The sequence below is a fragment of the Mastigoproctus giganteus genome, chromosome 9, assembly GCF_048544385.1.
Source record: "Mastigoproctus giganteus isolate SK-2022 chromosome 9, ASM4854438v1, whole genome shotgun sequence".
NCBI lineage: Eukaryota > Metazoa > Arthropoda > Arachnida > Uropygi > Thelyphonidae > Mastigoproctus > Mastigoproctus giganteus.
In genome coordinates, this window is record NC_143583.1 from 108,310,888 (window position 1) to 108,331,032 (window position 20,145).

Below are 20,145 nucleotides of genomic sequence, written 5' to 3' on the forward strand. Positions count from 1 at the left end.
ATTCCTCAGAGATGCTACTGGTTAGAGTTGCATTCCTCTCCTTTCCGAATTCACGTCATATATTCGGGCTGCACAAACGTTCGAAAAGCCACTAGAAAAAGAAACAAAAAAGGAGGCGACGTCTAAGAGAGCGTGCCTTAATATTTATTACCTCCTTCGAAATATACTTAAAGTATTTCTAGTGCTGACAAAAGAAATGTCTACCGTAAAGTGTGAACAGTGAAGTGAGTTACTGTAATTACCCCACCAAATCACAGGGTGGCAATATCGGAGTGAGCTGTGAGGAATTGGAACGCACCAAAGACACCCGAGCTGTATCCCAGAACGGCTACAGTCAGTGGTGTGTGAACTGACACGCCGTCAAAGAGCTGTTAGATTTACATCAAAAAAGGGCGCGCCTGCGCCTCCAGGCACTGCAATAGGCAGTTTTTCATTAGGTAAAGTACAAGCGAACGTAAGTACTTGTAAATCTATGCCCGTCACGTGTATGTCAGCGTGTGTAGGGCCCTAAAGAACGGATCCTGTCGTTAGGAGCTAGCCAACCATGCTTAACGCCAAGAAAACGGGATACAGGTGCACTATATTAACGGCTGCTACGCTCAAATGGTCCGAAGTGTTGCGTTTAAAGTTAGCCTGGCTATGAACAATTTACCTTGTGTAGCGATGCAGGAAATAATGGCTTTGGTGTGCATACTGCGGGATAACCAACTTCGGATTCATCGGGAGAAAATGAAGCAAATTGCTTCATGACGTTAATATTTGCTGATGACTGGGATTTCGCTTTTAAATACCTCATAATATTAAAGCTTAACTATTCCCCGAGGAACTTCTGACGAAACTCGTTACCGCACTCGAAGTTAGCAAATGTTTACCATAGATTTCGTATACAAGGAGTGACTTTATGGAGACAAATTTGATGCTTTTGAACTGTGCACTTGCAGTAGTAAATTTTAAAAAAAGTCGATGATTCCAAAAAGAAAATGCGAGGGAAGTTTTCAAGAATCCGTGATTAACGGTTCCTTATTTAAGTGTGTGTGTATATATATATACATATATATATATCTTCATTGTACTTGCTTGAATATACGCTGCCCTATTAGAAGTTTCACAGATGCTTAATCACACATGTGAGAGAGAGACTTCGTTGCAGTTTTGTCTGTAATTGTATTTTTGACTGTTTGCCGCACGAAAACCCGAGTTCAGAAAGAAAAAATCCTCTTCAGTAACTAACTAACTCGGCCACCGTGTGAAAAACCCACATTTTTTTCCCATCTCATCCTGTTTCGAACCAGATCTCTTTTACCACATGATCTGTAAGCACGGTAATCGTAACCACAAGGATTTCTCTACAGTTCAGAAATATTGGAACAACTGACTGGAAAGAGGCTGTGTATGGTGTGGTCCTTTGAAGAAACGAGAAGGAGCTCTTTGGTTCAGATATCTCTGTATTGTAACCAAGTTTTCTAACGATCGTATCAGTAGCATATTATCCAAGAGTTTTTTTTGTTTCGTCATTCGTTGATTTAGGCAGATCTGTCTGCATACATTTTGTCCACTGCTAAGAGCAATTGAAGATCATGAGCAGCTCAGCGATCCGCGTGCTCTTTCTTTTACTTCTATTTTTTTCACAAATGGTTGGTCTAGAATAGATCTTATAACGGATCCTCTGCACTCAAGTAATCTATATATATTGAACGTAATGCACTACCCAGAATGCATGTCATTTATGTAACTGTGGTCACTTTTATGAACAATTTCTAAGGAGAAACAAACCAATTTGCCGGAAGAAGAACACATCCTATTCCTCCCGAGACTGACTGACTTGCTTGTCATTATATGGAAAATTCATTAATAGTTCCTTCCTTTGGAGAATCTGCTCTGGGGATGAATCGAACTTAGATCTCTATAGACTAGTGGTAAATGGAGAAACAACTGTTTTACCATGGAGGCACACCGTAGGGGTAGGCCGAGCAGCAAATGATAGCGTTGTGTTTACGAATGAACTGTTGGACAACGTTTACTGTCAGAGCAGAAGTATGTTGCATCAGCCTCTCGTAAATAGAGAAAAAATATTTTTGCCTTTCCGTAAACCTTATACTGGGTGTAAATTAAAAAAAAGAAATCGTATTATGCACTGAGGTTCTTCCACATTTCAGTTGCTAACACCAATGTTCAACAACACTGAAACCTGGACAGTCTTCTCCACAAAGAGCGACCATTTCTTCGTGGACTCTTTTGGATGTTTCCCTTGCAGAAAGAGGAACAGAATCGCTGATCTTTATCTACTGTGATACTTCACATCACATCACTCAGGGTTGCAAATAAAAAAAAACAAGGAATTGTCAGATCGAAACCAAAATTTGTTTGGTTGCTATAGAGATTTCAAAGTATCAAACAAAAAAAAAAAATCTTTCTGTCACAACTACTGGGTGAATACAAATCTTTTTGACACCCCCCTTCTCATATATGGTATGTGGAAGCCTATGTGATATGCACGAAAAAAGAAACAATAACTGTCAGATTTCTTTGTTCGATTTTAATGAATTTGGGACGGCCTGACAATTTTTCCCCCTCAAAGAGCTAAACATAAAACTGCTTCACGAGTCTAAAAACTCACCTAAAATGAGCGAGATATATATTTTTAATATCTTACGTTTTTAATTGCAATTTTGTTCGTATATAAATAATTTATTTTCTTTCCCATGAAAACAATGTGCGATACAAATTTTTGAAACTGAGATTCCAGTTGAGTACCTTAAAATTTGCTAGAATCTGATATTTTAATCTAAAGAAGAGAACGAAAATATTTCAGTTCGCTTTTCAGTGTTATTAGACAAAAATATTTTCTTCAGTCAGCAGATGGCAACATCGTATTCTATGAACTCCATTCGTATTGTATCTTAAAATGGTTCATTAATGACGAAATAAGTGACATTATATATTTACTCTTCTTTTGACAATTGGATTAGTTATATGATTATGCTACAAATCGTTTATCAGATAATTGATAATGGAAATACATCGCGTGAATTATACTTCCCTTCAGGAGTTCCCCATAGATCATCTTTAGGTCCTCGTGTTTTCAACGTACTAAGGATCTGGCAAATAGCCCTAGACCAGAAGTTGTCAATCTTTTTATTTTATGCGGATGACATTAAACTTTATAATAACTATAACTCACTTACTGACTATTAAACTACAGAATCCTGAATCTTTTGTGGGGGGGGGGAGGAAATGTTAAAACTTTTTATTTATATGTATACCTTTATTATTATTAATTATAATTTCTGTAATTAATAAATCTCGTTAAACTTTCAGACATATTACGATTTTATGTATCTTATATAGTTCTTTGTAAATCGTTACTTTATTTGAATATTCATCACAACAGCTTTCAGATTGAACATAATGTAGAGCTTCAATAAAATTCTACTACATTGAATTCAATTCAGATTTACTTTGACTTCAATGCACAACTCAAAAAAGCGAACCAAGAATTTGGCATGTTGGAATAATTACCACAGTCTTAATTTTGTAGATTTACAGGTATCTTCCTTCGTGAAATCTGTTCAGTATCTATCTATCTTTACCTTGGTTAAGTTTTCTTTTATTTCTCACTTGTCTTATGCGATCTTCGACAATTCCCCAAGATAGGCTCCAGAAGTGCCATTACTCTAGTTGCTTACAGAGCATGCCTTTTCTCTTGGAATCGGAAACTTGTGTTGAGCGAGTGTTAAAAATAAGTCCCAAATGTTGCTCTTAGCTTTAACTATGCAACATCCTCCCCAGCCCACTAGACACATACGTTACCAAACTCCTATAGCAACGTAGCTTGGTTTCATCCAAAGAAATACTTTCTTAAAAGCAACAATTTCCTTAAGTATTTCTTAGAATCGTTCAGGGAGAAGTTTAAGTTTCTTTCCTTTCCTATTCTCTTGGTAACGATACCATAATGTAGAGGAAAAACAGCAAACAGAAACTTGAAATCATCGTAAAAATCTTGAAAATCGCTATAGGAATTCGATGTGGGCAGTAATCCAAAGGGATTTGCCAGTTAAAGAATATTTTTTGCAACGTTTCGTAGGCAGTGATATTGTTTGTTAGACTGAAAATCCATGTTTCAGTGCCTGGAACTGACTGCGTTGGATTGCACTCTTCCAATGTGAGAAACACGCTTAATTCTGAGGTAAAAAATTATTTCAATGGAGTTGATTTAAAGATCAATAAAAATATAAGCTGTGCTAGTTTATCATTTCTATGTCAATATTGTCGATAAAATGTGACATTCGCTGATATGTCATTTGAATTGCTGGCGTTTTTCTTTGTCAGTACAACAAGAGATCTATTAAGTCTGTCGCTTTTATTCACCAGTAAAATATACCTTTGTCCTTTCTGGATTAACGACACACTAACTCACCGTAATGCGCATTAGTTACCCCTAACTACACTCACGTAGCGCACCTTTGTATCCCGAGTGGCCGCTTATTTTATTTCTATTTTTTTGTGTTGGTAAAGTCGTTTGCGAGCACCCCGAAACGTCACCCAAACTGCACCTCTTTGGAGATATATGACCACTCTTTTTTGCGAATAACAAACAAATCGATTCTGGCGTGAGTGTTTGTGCGAGGATGATGCTGAAAATTACACGTAGAGGATGTTTGCATTATCATCTGTGCGTAATTTTATATTTCTCTTAGAGTATTAATGACATCGATTAACATTCTCATAACATTTACCATCAGCAGAGCTTAACAAAATATTTTTCCTGATTTGTTTTTATCCCACCTGGTGAGTTCACAACTTGTTCCAGTTGAATCAACTGTTACTGAAGTGCATCCTTTCTAAAGGTCTGGATTGGCATTGCAATGAGACGGGACTCGAACTTTTTCTATGAACTATTTTTGAATTTCTCAAATTTTTATGAGCTTTTTTTTCAGACAATGGTTGAGTTAATCGATTTCGGGCGAGGTTCACATGGTTTTTAATTCCCGAAAACTGGTTCCACACCGGTTATAAAAGACCTGAGTTCGAATCCAGTCGATGACGGGAGGTATTTTTGTGGGCTTTTTTCACAATGTGGCTGAGTTATGCGGTCTCAGGCGAGGGTAGCATGGTTTTCCTCCAGGAAGCTCAAGTTTTTTCCTATAGCAAACAGGAAATCGACCACAGAACACGTGCAATTTACAGACAGTATACACGGAGCAATATCGCCTTGGTCGCTGATGCTCCTAAATCCCAATTACAGCAACCCGGAAACTTGGGGGTTTTCATCCAGGAAACAGCAAAACTGACTGAAGAATATACCGCACTTACAGGCACAATACACTGATATCTCATGCCCTTGACGCTTAGCACAAAAAATAGTAATAACAACCGTAATCAAGATATGTGGTTGGAGATGATAACTAGAACTGAATCATTAAACTGAAAAGTTCCAGATTGTTTTTGAGCAAATAGTTTTCGGTAACTTGCAGAATTTCATTCGATTTTATGAAAACATATCATCGAATACAAATAGAAGTATAAACGGTTACCAGGAGAGTTTCAGTTATCCTTTATAATGTTTAGATTTCGCACAACTTAATCGATAACTTGTGGGAAAATCCATAGAACAGACGTATTAATTAGCGCAACTGATTTTCAACAGACAACGAATTGTCCAACTCTGGAATCCAAAAGTACGAATCATTCAGCATAAAAATGTTTAAATTCTGAATATGCAATTTTGGCTTATGTAGTGGTAATCTCTTTATAGACAAATTTCTAAACTTGAAATGTCACATTTAAGATCGTTAATTTTCTGTTCTTTACAAAAATGGACTTTTTTTTTTTCATAATGTGGATGATGTTGCTGTTATTGGTTTCTAGACCCATTGTGGGGGTGGCGTTGCTATTATGAACAATCTATCTCTATTTATCCCTGGCTGGGTCGCCAATTGTGGGGGTGGGTTTTTTTCTTATATATATTTATATTTTACTTTTATTTTGTTATTATTTGTTATTTATATTCCCCACTTTGCATCTGACTTGTTATCTCACAGAAGAATTCCGGTTCTGAGGGAGGTTCTATATTAGAGCACTCCTCCTTTGGGTTTTGCTGTGTGTTCAGAAATGACCAAACACTATTTGCTTTAAGTAAAATACAATCAGTTTATTATACATACTTACAAATAAAAGATAAGACAAATCATTACACATTATTCACTTCATATATAGGTACAGGGCATGGATCACGTTCCTGGTCATTAGGCTCTCCCATCCATCATCTTCTTTTTACTATAGGCCCACTAACATCTCGTACAATCAGTTTAATTTAACTCTTTCTTAATTACAATTGACATTTATTATTTATCTATTTATATCTTTCTTTTTCATACCTATCTAGCACAATCCTACATTCTTCTTCAAGGTTGATACAATTCTACTTCTGGAATTATGTCCACTCTACAAACTATTCTATTCTATTCTATTCTCTCCCCAGCACTTTAAAGTTACATGTTAATGAAATATACATGGGATTATTTATTTCTTCATTCCCTCAAGTAAACTCCAGCATTTAGCGACTAATTTCTCTACATCAGTGACATTATATAAGTAACATACATCTGTACCTGCTCTATAGGCTAACCCGTCCAAAATTATTACTTTTACTCCATTGATTAATCAGTAAATAAATCATAACTGTAAACCATCCTTCATTAACTATTTCTATGATATTTCCTTACTTATCTATACCTTAACTTAACTCTTAACTGTATGCTTCCCTAAATCTCCCTTAATATTTATCTATCTTCCCTGCAGTCCTTTGCAATTACATAGAGGTAACTTCGTTGTTTAACCACTTACTTCTGGGGATTTGGATCTTACCGCTAATACAACGTGTGGCCAGTGACTTTCTACTCTGCATCGGGTCCTCCATTGGTTTGGGAACGTTCATCTGGAATGCTAAACTCTGCCAGGGACACTTTTCGCTTTGCCGATCATCCTGGTCTCGTATCCTTCTTTGCTGTGCAGGATCATTCAGTAGGGGTCGCTTCCCATCGCTTTATTTCCACAGGACGGTACGGTGTTCTTCTCGCTTTCGGACTTCTGTGATTCGTCTCGAGAAAGTTCCCCTTTCTGTAACTCATCTATACTTCATTAAACTATCAGAATTTAGTGAACTCACCATAACTGGTTCTACTGGTGGATCGCTTCCGGGGACTGTTTCTTGGGCCTATCTTTCCAAAAAATCACTCTCGAAGAAAACTTTATCATCTTCCGAAAAACTTTATTATCTCCAAAAAAACTTTATCACATCTCGAAAAATCATCTCCGAAAAACTTCATCACATATCTAAAACATCTTATCACATTTTAAAAAACTTTATCACACATCAAAAAAACTTTATCACACACCGAAAACTTTTTCATCTCCGAAAAACGTTATCACCCCCCTCGTTTGCGCGCGCTCTTCTCCTTTTATTTCCCAAAATTTAGTAACGCCCCTCCTTTCCTCAACCAATCACTTCTATCTGACCATCATCGTCCCCTTCCGGTGTAGAGAGAGAGAGAACTTCCGTTTCTATAGAATTCTCGAATATTCTGGAAAAGACCAGAATTTCGGAGCTCAGACTCCATCCGGAAAACACCTGCGTCCATTTTCTTGATTCGTCTCGCCTTATTATAAAATGACCACACCTGCTCTGTTTGCAGTAAACAAGAGCGCCCCCGCTGGTACCCCTATTGTCATCTCTGGACCAAACCGTCCCTTGCCATACTATCAGTTGACCCCCCACTGTTCTGTCTTGCTATTTTCGCTTGCTGTTTCCGGTGTGGGCACTGATCGTATATCTGTTTCTAATGTTTTTCTTCAAGGTATATTTGCTTGTACTTTAAATTTAACCTTCTCTTAAATTAATTCCATTAGCGCGAGACCCATTATCTTAAACAATATTAGTGACTTTAAGTGTTTTCTTTTGTGGTTTACAATATCACTATCTAGCGTTCTTTCTTAAATTATATTTAAATTTAACTTGTAAGACTTTGTGTCTTACACCATCAGCAGCTGAGGTCATATTGTGCCATGTATCATGTTTGTAAAATTGTTTTCAAGGATCGCTGTGCATATTGTTTGGGCAGAAAAACCCGAAATAACTGAAGGAGAAACCCTGGTTTCTCCTCACGAGATCAGCTAACTACAGTCCCGGATGAAGAGGATTTAAAGTGACAGGATTCAATAGAGGACTCAAGAGTGACAAGTGGCCAAACCGTTATACTGTCACGGAGAACGTTGTGGACGTATTGAGTGAGGGTTACATGATTCTCTCTGCTCCGGTAATTCGAACTTATTCATGAAGTGATTCTCCAAACCGGAAAATCAACAACGCCACAGGTGCAATTTACAAGATTTTATACTCTCCCTCTTTTGTAATTTTACAGGCTTTGTAATTTTGGAAGAAGAAGAGAGAGTGGAAACAAAAGTTTTAATTAGAACAATGAGAAAATAAATCGTATTGTAAAGTAATTTTCAGATAGATTTGCTATTTTTATCAGTTTAGGTGTAGCGATGAAAATATTTCTTGAAAGTTACATTTTTTTGTGAAGAATCTTCCTGTTTACAGTTTTTTTTCTTTGTTTTGCTTTCATTTCGTTCTGTTCTAATGCCTTCTTACCACTAAATTAAATACTGAATAATTCTAGAATTACCGAGTTTTATATAAACGAAATGTTTTGGATGTCCAACACATTTTCAGTGAGGATAATTATGATTTTCTGGCTGTGAATTTCTTCTCTGCCTTTGTAAAATACAAAACAGGTCACTAAATAAATGAAGAGGTGGAAAATATTCTAGAAAGCAATAAGAGAAGGGAAAAAAAAGAAAGTTTCTTAGAAATAGTGTTTGTAAACTGAAAACAAACTCTTAAATATTCACTAAATCCTTAAAAGTTAAAAATTTCTTGGCGTTCTGCTCTTAATGAACTCCAGATGCTTGTGTTTGCCTATTTTCGCGACATCGTCAGATGCAGAGAAATTCCACCACCAGAATAATGACTATAACGTCTAGAACCGGCATGGTGGTACAGCTGCTTGGAGAGAACACTGTTTTAATAAAAAGGAAACATTCCTCTAAGTGAGTGTTTTCACTCTCTGCTCAAAATGTTCCAGTCTTAATTTTTTTCCATCATGAAGTTTAGAAGAATGTGGAGAGAAAATCCAAAATGACAACATGGAATGATCAATTGCCAGAGGAGAAAAAAAATTCTCAATCACCGGCAGGCACAAAGTGTGTGATTTGAAAGGAGGACAAAAGGGGAGAATTTTGTCTTTCGCTTCGTCGCCCGCCTCCCTGCTGATTTCGCGTATACGTGCAAGTACCTCTTTTCTGCTGACTGAGTGCAAATTTTCTAGAAATGAAGCGACACTAACACCAGCTCCCAGTCTTTGCACAATTCATTCCCGTTTTTCGTTCTTACATCTTAAGAGGGAGTCTGTGGAAGGGGGAGGTAGGGATGAAAAATCGCAACAGTCCACTTGAACGCGCAAAGAAGAAAAGTAAGAAAAGTTTTCTTAAGGAATAAGAAGATGCATAAAACAAAGGTAAGCAAGCATTATGATGACAGTTTTTGTTAGCAGCGGACTCTGCCACTGATATTAAATTGTAATTCCGTACAGATTAAGGAGACCACGCATTTCTCGTCAGTGGTAAGCAGGTAACTGATCATGAACTGTTTCGAAAGTTTTCCATATGAACAATTTGCGTTTTTGTGTAAGAGGACGACTCAAACAGCAATGTACGAAGAAGACTCAAACCAGAAGTGCAATATACTTTTTGGTTTCGTTTTCTGAAAAAGGAAAATACGAATTTCAATATTGCAAGACCAAAATATGTTGATGTTGAATACTTCTCAATTTTATTTTATTCTATTTCCCCTTCTGCATATCTTAATTTTGACAATGGATTCTAAGAAGGCCACGTGGGTTTTATTTTAAAAATATTTAAGGGTTTGACGCGCAATGTCTCTTTTCTTATTTTCAGTTTTTTTTGCTGTCGCAAAATACATTTAAGTAAACGGATGTGGCACGATAACCTCCTGGCACTGTTCTGTTCTGTTTGCTGCATCTTCCAACCCCTTTTCGTTGACTGCGTTTCTTTTCTTCGGTCGGTTTGTTTTCTTGAAGTTTACGTTCTTATTCCATCTGCCTGGTGATACCTTCCATCGTAATTTCTCCTATTTTCGATCTCTCTCTCTCTCTCTCTCTCTCTCTCTCTCTCTCTCTCTCTCTCTCTCTCTCTCTCATTATTTTCCTGTTGATTCTCTTCTTTTAGTTCTTTTTCTTTTGTTCCCCAATCTGCCATTCCCTGGTACAATTTAATATCGTGGTCAGAATAACCGTATATCTATCAAAAAATAGTTAACTTTTCCCGAGACGCGCACAGAGGTTGTTCATCCAATATCCAAATATTTTACCGAAATCACCATAATACATCTCGTTTCGCTTTCTCACTTCATCAGAATAATCCACAGCAGTAATTGCAAAGTTAACGGAAGGATAGCAACTAATCAAGGACCTAATCTCTAAGAATGTCATTAAAATAAATCTATCAACGATAGTTTTCGCTTTATGGAAAATTCTATGCTGACGTGCAGTCGCTAGTGAGCATTTTGATATCACCTTGACACCAGATGGAAGATTATCTGCAACTGAAATGTTCGCAATTATCTATAATTATCTTTAATTTAACTATTTGTAATTATCTGAGGATTATCTGTGATTAAAATGATGAGTTGATGCGTTAATGGCAGCAAAAGCTGATAAAGGGCTGAAGTGCACTGACGTATAGAAATCCAAGTACGTTATTATTATTTTTTTTTATGAAAGACCTAAAATTTGAGCTGCACATTTGAAGTGTACCGCTCAAATAGGAAATAATTTTTAAAGGTATTTTGGGAGAAATAAATACGTTGCAACTCTCTGCAACTGAAAGGAATGAGTAGACATATATACTGTACATCAGTACCATTTTTCAACATGCACTGGGACACTAAATGAAAAAAAAAAGTGCGACCATTGTTTTTTTTATAATTATTAAACATGGGCCATTCGAGAATTTCACAGAGCCCCAGATTTTTCTGAAATCTTGCTGCAAGGTTTTGACTAGTTCCTTCCTTGAACCAGGGCGTCTCAACTGGCTCTTAACTGTGGTTCCAAGTCATCCGAAATATGTTGAATTGGATCCATATCTGGGCCCTGGGTTGGAAACCGTAGGTTCATTACATTATTCTCCTATGTTATGTTCTGGATTTTAGGCGCATCGGCAACTTAAGGTATATTACACCGTATTTATTATGTTCTGTTGTCGATTTGTTGTTTGTTCTAGATGAAAAATCTGAGTTTCCTAGACAAAAAAAAAAACATGACCGACTAATTCAGCCACTTCTTTGAAAAAGACCCATAAAATTCCTCTCATCGCTGACGGGATTTGAACTCTCGTCTTTTCCACCCGGTGTGAGGAGGATGATTATACCGTGTTACCCACGAGGGCACATCATTCTCCTAAAACGATTGCAGTACTGATTTCGCTTTGTGACTTGGCGCGATGTCATTCTAGTACAAATACTGCCCCTCTCCAAACAATTGCCACAATCGCACAGATTGTCACGATGGACAGCTGTATTCATGGTTTCATCGATGACAAGCAATGGATCAAGTTCAACCTACGTAAACTAGGCCATGACACCACCTAATGTGACGAACTTTATTGTTAGTTCAGTCCTAACATTGGTGAAGGCGTTCTTTGGATTTCGCCGTACTGAATAGTACAATCATTTGATGCCTGTGTGATTCACCGATCACATCACTGTTTGCCACGGTGTAATGCATCTATTCTCTGCACGAGGATAGGTAGTGACCATGACTAGCCTATTCTGTGGAGTGTTTTTCTGATGGTTCCTGCGTTTATTCCATTTCTTCCAACTGTCGAATCAATTCATTATGTTACCTTCACGATTTCCTCTCAATATTAGTTTTAACTGTCGGCGTGCTTGGAAGTGGGGGTCATTGCCAGTAGTCTACCTGGCTTGGGATGGATGATAGCGCTACTTCCCTGGTGATCGATGTACGATGTTTCCAAGTTATTTTGAATGCTTCTCTGGCGAATGGGGTATATCTGCTATATAACAGTCTCTCACAATTTTTACGAGGGGATCAGGTCTTTTTCTCATCCCATTCTGTTCATACCTGGTACGTAACATTTATACAACGATGGACAGAATAATAGAAACAACTGTGAGTTCTGGGCCACCCTTTTTAAAACAGCTTATATTTTACGTGGAATAGATTTAAACCCTGAACTGTCTTAAAAGACAATATTGAACCATTATTAATGGAGGACCGCTTCGAGCTTCTTGAGTGAATGAAGGTGGAGGAAATCTGCTGTCGCTTCTCTCTCTAAATGTGTCCATAATAGCTCAATAATGTTTAAGTCTCGTGATTGTGCAGGCCATTAGAGATACTTAACCTCAGTTTCATGTTCCTCAAACCAAGATTGGATACATCTAGATATGTATATTGGAGCATTATCACCTTGCAATATGGCACTGTTTGTGGGAAACAATGTTTGTACCATGGGATGGTACAAACTAAGAATATCAAGGTAATCAGTGGCAGTAATTCGCCAATTCAGGGTGAGAATAGTACCTAAAGAACACTAAGATATTGCTTCTGAAACCATTGTTGATCCTTCTCCATGTTTGATGGTTGGCACAAAACAGTCAGGATGATGTGCTTCCTTTGGCATTTGCCAAACGTGAATTGTCCATAATGTGTAGAAAAATGTGAATGATGATTCGTCTGAAAATGTGACACGCTTCCAATCACCAAGTGTCCAGTTTTTATGATCTTTAAACCATTTATTCCTCTTTCTAGCAACGAGTGGCTTGATAATAGTGGCTCTGCCATAAATTTCAGTTTTATGAAGTTCTCGTCGAATGTGTTGCTATAAACTGGATTGCTGAGACTCGCATTAAGTTCTGTAGTTACTTTTGAGGCAGTAGTTTTATGTTTTCGGGCTACAGTCCTTTTCAGTGTCTCTTTCAGTCAGCTTCAATTTTCTGCCACAGATTATCCAACCAGATTTTGTTTTTCCTTAATTAGTGAATGCAAACGTCACTTTCGATGCAGTTGCTCTGGATACGTTAAACAAATTAGCAGTTTTTTAGTCACCGATGCCCCTGCTAAACATGCACACCAATAAATGGAACCTCTTTGGAAATCAGACAGGTCGGTGATCATTTTCTACAGGTACCTTTTACGTCATCTTGAAATAAACATCAACTTTTATCGTCTTTCCTTCACAGTACTACATGCAAAAATCATCATTGCATGTTCATAAATAAGTCATACAGCCATTAAAAAAACTATTACTTTCATATTAGGTGTTTCCATTATTTTATTGCTATAGTTAAAAACTAGTGCCTAGTCGCCCAAATCAAGATTTAGGTTTACAGACCTCAATCTTGATTTTGGTCTGTAAACCAATATTTTGAATTGGGAAACATTAATTAATAACAGTTTTTGGTTTGAAAAGACAGAAATACTAAATGAGATCACTGGCAGTAATTGAAATTTGAAAGAGTTCAAGATTTTTACATCTCCACGTGACGAGGATGTCATTTCTGTTAGCAGTAAAGGGATCACAAGAGCTACAAAGAGTATCACAGAGAACCTTTTTTTTTCTTAATTAAATGAAGATGAAGGGTTTTATTTGCAAGAAGAAATCTCAAAAGCGGTTTATCCATATACGTTGTCATTTTTGAGTGGATAACAAATTGTCAAATATGGTAAATCACCACTACAGGCAGCTTAGACCTATAAACATATTTTTATGATTATATTCAAATTTATATACAATTTTATTTGTTCCAGTTACAGTATTAAATAATAAAAAAAGGAACAATATAAATTTCGGTTACTTTTTTTTTTAAACAGCACGAAATTTACATAAGACGAATTGTCATACACAAACCTCTCCCTAAGATGCATTATTAACTTAATGGTAAAACATAAAATTCCAATAGCGCTTTCTTGTTCGAGGATGTAAAAAGATCTACTCTGTTATCAGAGTAGATCTTTTTACATCAAACATGTCTTTTCTTGGTACGAACCATTGAAAAACAAATCTGGTAATGAATGTCTTAAATAATAAATGCGGAGTGAATAGAAGATGCGCAGTACTTAAGTTTCCAGTAACTTCTTTTGATTAGATTATGGATTACATTTCAGTTGCTAGCTTTGAAGGTGAAGTTTTCTATTTCATCTTGGTTCATAAAGACCTTTTCTATATCGCTACATCTCGTTAGGCTTGTAATAATAAAAAGAGCAAAATGCTGTTCTTTTGAAGTTATCAGAAATTATCGATTCTCTTCTGCATTATGATGATAATGACAATTGCTAGTTCTCCATAAGCAAGCAAAACACAGAGAGGAATGAGTGATTTCATTTATCTGGCTTGCTACAATCAGAATATTTTTTTCTAGAGAAGGGTTGTTCCGTCAGGTAAATTATATTTAAGAACATGGGTAGCAAGCCAGTATTGGAAAACATAATTATAAAAAAAAATGAGAGAGACGGTAGAAAGAAAAACGGAGAAATAAACTGAATTCTGCTGAACTCAAAACAGAGAAGTATCCTCCTATGGTTAATTTGAAGTTCGAAAACAATTTCTATACATAACAAGCAACTTTGAAACAGAACTGGTAAAACCGTTTCGCAATAATAATACGATTCCTCTTCCAGTTACATAGGTCCCTGAGGAGCTGTTGTGGCCACCAACAAATTCCTCAAACTGCATCGATCGTGTGCTATACGAGCAGCATCGCAAAGTGTCATGCCCAGAATATCACTGATCCCATCCTTCCACTTAGTTTCAGGTCTTCCTCTCGGTTTTCTTACTTGCTTCACATACTCTCCTCAGAGTTTCTTTAAGATGATCCTTAGAATTGCGAATTAGCACAGTATCATCTGTATAACGAAGGTTGTTTATCTTCAGTGCTCCAATTTTGATGCCATTCTCTAAATCTTCCAAAGCTTCACGCATGATATCTTCGGCATAAAGATTAAAAAGGTGAGGTGACAAAATACAGCCCCCCTGACACCGTTACCTATTGTGAAAAAGTCCGTGTTTCCCATGTTCGTTCTCACAGTTCCTTCCTGTTCCTGGTACAGTAGCTTAATCAGCTGAATAACGCGATTAATAACTATTAAATAATCAGCTATTTGTTCAAACTAATAATGATAATTGTTATTATAATGATTTATTGTTAGTTGAATAATTAAGTGAAAAATATTAAGTTTCATAAGTTGTCAGTACAGTAAATAATATACGATTTACGTTTATAAACACTCATAAGTTGTGTTATAACGTTCGTTGTGTTGTTCTGTATCAATAAGAATATTTCAATAGGGATCTTGATAGTGGCAGAAGTGGGAAAATTCATCAGCGCTAGCTTATACAGTAAATACCAAAACTAGAAATATCAAAGTACGCACTTACGTAAGTATACGTGCGTACCTATTTATGTTACCTCTATTTCACATGCAATGAATGTCTGATTGAGGTATTTGAGGCTTTCAATAAGCTCAATATCATTCCTCTTGTTCAGGCTATACACGTGAAAGGGTGTATATTCAAATTGAGGTAGGATGATTGCAGGACAGATGTGTGGAAATTTGTCTTCAGCCAGAGTGGTTGATTGTTCGAACAAAGTACCATCTGGTGTTCGGGAGGTGGGTAATTTGAATGAATCCAATAAAGAACTAGATAAACTATTGGATTGAATAGTTAGATAATATGGTAGTTTTTTTTTTCTTTGCTTATGCTGTATAAGCTTACTCTCTTGCATCATTTACCACCACCACTACTAATAATATACGAGCATATTATCATCCTGGAAAACATTCGGTATTCACCTGCCAATAATGAACTAAATATCGTATAACTGAATAAATTCCGATTTTAAATGATTATTTTCAAGCGCATCAAGTCACGACAAATCAGGATGGGCTAACCTTTACACCTGATTTACAGGTCAGAAAAGACAAATCCAGTTAGCACTTTAAACGAATTCTAAATCGAATAGTTTAATCGTTTATTAATTCACATACAGGCTAACTGTTCATTAATTAATGCCACCGCTTTGTTTCAAAATTAATTATTCAACGTGAAAATTCAATACAGCTGGTTGCCAAGTGCAAACCATTTTACCGGCTGATAGCCTATTTGGACCATAAAAAAATACGCCCTCCATAAGACAAAAAAGAGCGGAGTAAGTGTCCTGAAGAAATCAACTAGATGGAGGAAAGATCAGAAACATGACAAATGTTCTGTCGTCATCATATTCCTGTTATACTCTGGTTCACTGCATCTTCTGTCCAGGTCAATTTTTCCCCATCACTGTAAGGTAAGTTTATAAGACTACTCTAACTTTATCCCCGCACTCCGTTAGGCACGTTCTCTAGCGATCAATAAACAACTTTAACCTGCAGCTATCTGGAACAGTGCTTGGTGCCAGAGTACGGCCTACCTTATCGAACTTCTAATGGAGGTCTGCAGGAAACGGTTATGGCTAGAAACACAAAAACCTCTAAATGGGAGTATGATGTATTGCCGTAGCCAGCGCCTAACGAACAACCAGACAAGAAGACACGAAACTGGCCACCGGTATTCGAAGATTGACTCGCGTTCACGCGGAAATTTCCCGCTTTCAATGACCAATGAGCTGTTTAAGTCTAACTGCTTGGATTGTTAAATTAAACGTAAAATATTGGTTTAAACGCCTCATTTTCCATTCAATTCAACAAATATAGGGTTAGATAGATTATTCATTTGAAATAAATGGCCTTTCTGGGAAAGAAATGCACTGTCTAGTCCTTTGCGATATGGTGGCTCATGTATTGGAACTACGAACAGGTTTACCTCATGAAAATGTAAAATTAAGAACACGCATCATTGGTGGAATCCAAGCCAGACATGCACAAGAATTTTAAGTGTCTGTAGCGGACGGTTAATTGGATTCATTTCAGAGTACATCCATTTTGTCTGTTCACTGTTCGCTTACCTTCGTAAATCGATTGCGATCTGATTGTATGAATTAAACATTAACTTCTATGGCAATGAACTTTCAAGTCTTTTGTGAGAAAAGGCTCTCCATCACGGCCTTCTAAATAGAGAGCATTCTGAATTTCACTCAAAAGGTCTCGGAAGCTTTTGGTGTATGGGCTACACAGTCAAAAGCGCTTCAATTATTAAAATTATGATGCTCTAGTTAATATAGCTTTGTTATGTATTATATTTATACAAGCGTGGTGCATATTCCAAAAAGCAAAAATAATTCAGTCTGTAAAACCCGGGAATAATAATTAATGGCTGGGCACGATGTGCCTTTTCCGTCTGTTTTAGATTGGGTAACTACAGTTCCTACTGAAGAAACCCCTAAAATTTCTTCCATTCACCTACGGGATTCTAACCTTTGTGAAAGCAACTCTTTTTCAGAGTGGTGGCAAAGGTTTTTACCCGCTAGGTGACCATGTTGAGGAAAGACCGGAGCTTATGACTGTGTCCTTTCTAAAAGGCACGTCATAACCATTAGAGCAGCAAAGAGGAGGAAATCCCACCTGAATGATTTGTTTCTTTACTGAAGATTCGAGATAACATGATCAGGAATGGATGCATGTGATTGGCAATTCATGGTATTGGTAACATATAGCGGTTATAGAAAACTAGTTCTGGCAAATTCTACAATGGACTCCATTAGCAAGATCGATGAGCAGGCATTTAGGAAATTACGAATGTATATTGAGGGTTCATTATTATTATGTCGAGGTGGCAGTGTTGATAAGTACAGGAACTATACAGTGATTTTCCACAAGTGTCAATAAGTTGGATGGCTTAGCTGACAGAAACGTTTTTGGAATTCTTTATAATATGCAACAAGGAAGCTAAGAGCATGAGGCATTGGCGTATCATATCTGTTAATTGTGAATATTTACGGTCAGTTTTCTTCTTTGCTTGCTGAAAAATTTCTGGACAGCAAGATATTAAGCAACCTACGTCTGCAACCGGCTAACTCGGCCATGTCCCAGAAGGCTAAACTTTGTTAAGCGTACTTCAAATAATCACTTAACTAAATCACAATTTCAAATTCTAAATTAAGTATATTATTCGTGAAAATTAGTCCAATGATTTCTTCTTGTTAAAGACAAAACAGCTTTCATTGCTCTTTGCGTTTATCATCCTCTCCATTGGGTTCTTATAGACAAACCCTGGCATTGCTGCTGTGTAAAGTGTAATGTAGTTGTTGTTTGTTTGATATTTGTTTTTTAGGAGCATTAGCAACTAAGGCCATATTGCTCCGGGGATATGCGGTGGTCATTCCCTGACCTTTCCGCATCCTCCATATTTGGTGGTAACGGGCTCGAACCCCGGTCTAATCAAGAAGCGTGTGCTACGCACTGCTTCTCCTGCCCACCTGGCTACGGAGGCGCCCCCCAAGGGTATATTGTATATACCACTTTTGTATGCAATTTCATGTTATGTATACTATATTTAAGTTTTTAAACAAAAGCTATTGCTGCTACTACCGTTATACGATGAATTTTATATATATAAATTAAAGAAAATGATTCCTTAATGTTAACTGTGAATAAATGATTCTTAATTTTATTATTTTCTTTGTTTTTAAATTTTTTTGTAGTTGTTCAATGTAATGAAAGGGAGGGGCTATCTTGTTGTTGTAATTCGGTTTTAGGAGCATCGACGACTAAGGTCATATTGCTCCGTGTATTGCCTGTAAATTCTGTGGCCAATTTTCTGTTTATGGGACGAAAAACCGATTTTCCGGGAGAAAAAACCATGTTACCCTCACCTGAGACCGACTAACTCGGTCACGTTGTGAAAAAGGTGAATAAGAATTCCTCCTGTCATCGACGGGAGTCGAACTCGAATCTTTTTATTTTATTATGTACGAATCTTTTCTACCGGGTGTGGGGAGGACGGCGATTCTACCGACGAGGGCACTTCTATATAAAGAGTAAATTACTATTTTTGATAGGCCTACGCAGGTACTCGTTGCTCGATAATTGTCAGAAGAGGTGCAATTCATTAGAAATATCTATCTCTGGTACAAATTAACTATTTCATTTCAAATTTTATCTTTATCTCAGTTTAAAAAGGAGGATGATTTACTTATGGAAAATCCACTGTAATTATTAATCTAAAATATACCATAAGGCAATTTACTTTAGAATTTTTTGAAGATCCTTTTTTGTTTTATTTTTCTAAAGATGCTTTAGGTGATTCTTCCCTCTTTGAACAAATGTAATTCAGTTATATAATAACATGAGAATTTAACCTTACGAAAGTTTTGTATGATATTAATATATATAAGGTGAGTTAAAAATGCCCAATAGAGATTTTTATCTCAGTCTAAACTCCTACTTTTTTTTTGTCACTGAAGCGAAAAATTGTTGGGAAAGTGAAGACGAACGAGTGCAGATGATTTCCCGATGTTGTTTCATGGTGTAAAGAATTTCAATAGTTCAATTCTGAAGAATCGGAATGCATCCGTTAAGGTTTATCGCGTTTCCTTAACGCATCCAGTAATCCAACACATCGCACGAAGGACAACTTCAAGATACAGCCTTCTATTGTTCCCTGAGTTTTATGTTTCTACATTTATATTGACAGCGTGTTAAAAGTTTGAGTTGAAGTCCTGTCTAGGCCAGATGAATTTTTGTTGGCTTTTTTACCTATTGTAGTGGAATTATTTGAGCTCAGTCGAGGATTGTATTGGGTTTTTCACACTGACGCTTCCTGGCCATAATTGTCTCTGAGCAAAAACAACCTTCAGCAGTAAAATGTGGATTCCAGCTAATTTCTTCATCAGGCTATTGTTTATCATAGAGCTTTAGGCGTATTAATTAATTAGACTATATTATACTGTACCAATATATTTTCGGTAAATTACGTCTGTTCTGGTCGAGTTGCCTGTTTTCTGGACAAAAAATTGGAGCTTCTGGGAGAAAAGACCATTTTAACTAACTCACCCACGTTGTGAAAAAAACCCATAAAAATTCCTCATTTCTTCGACAGGATTCGAACTCAGGT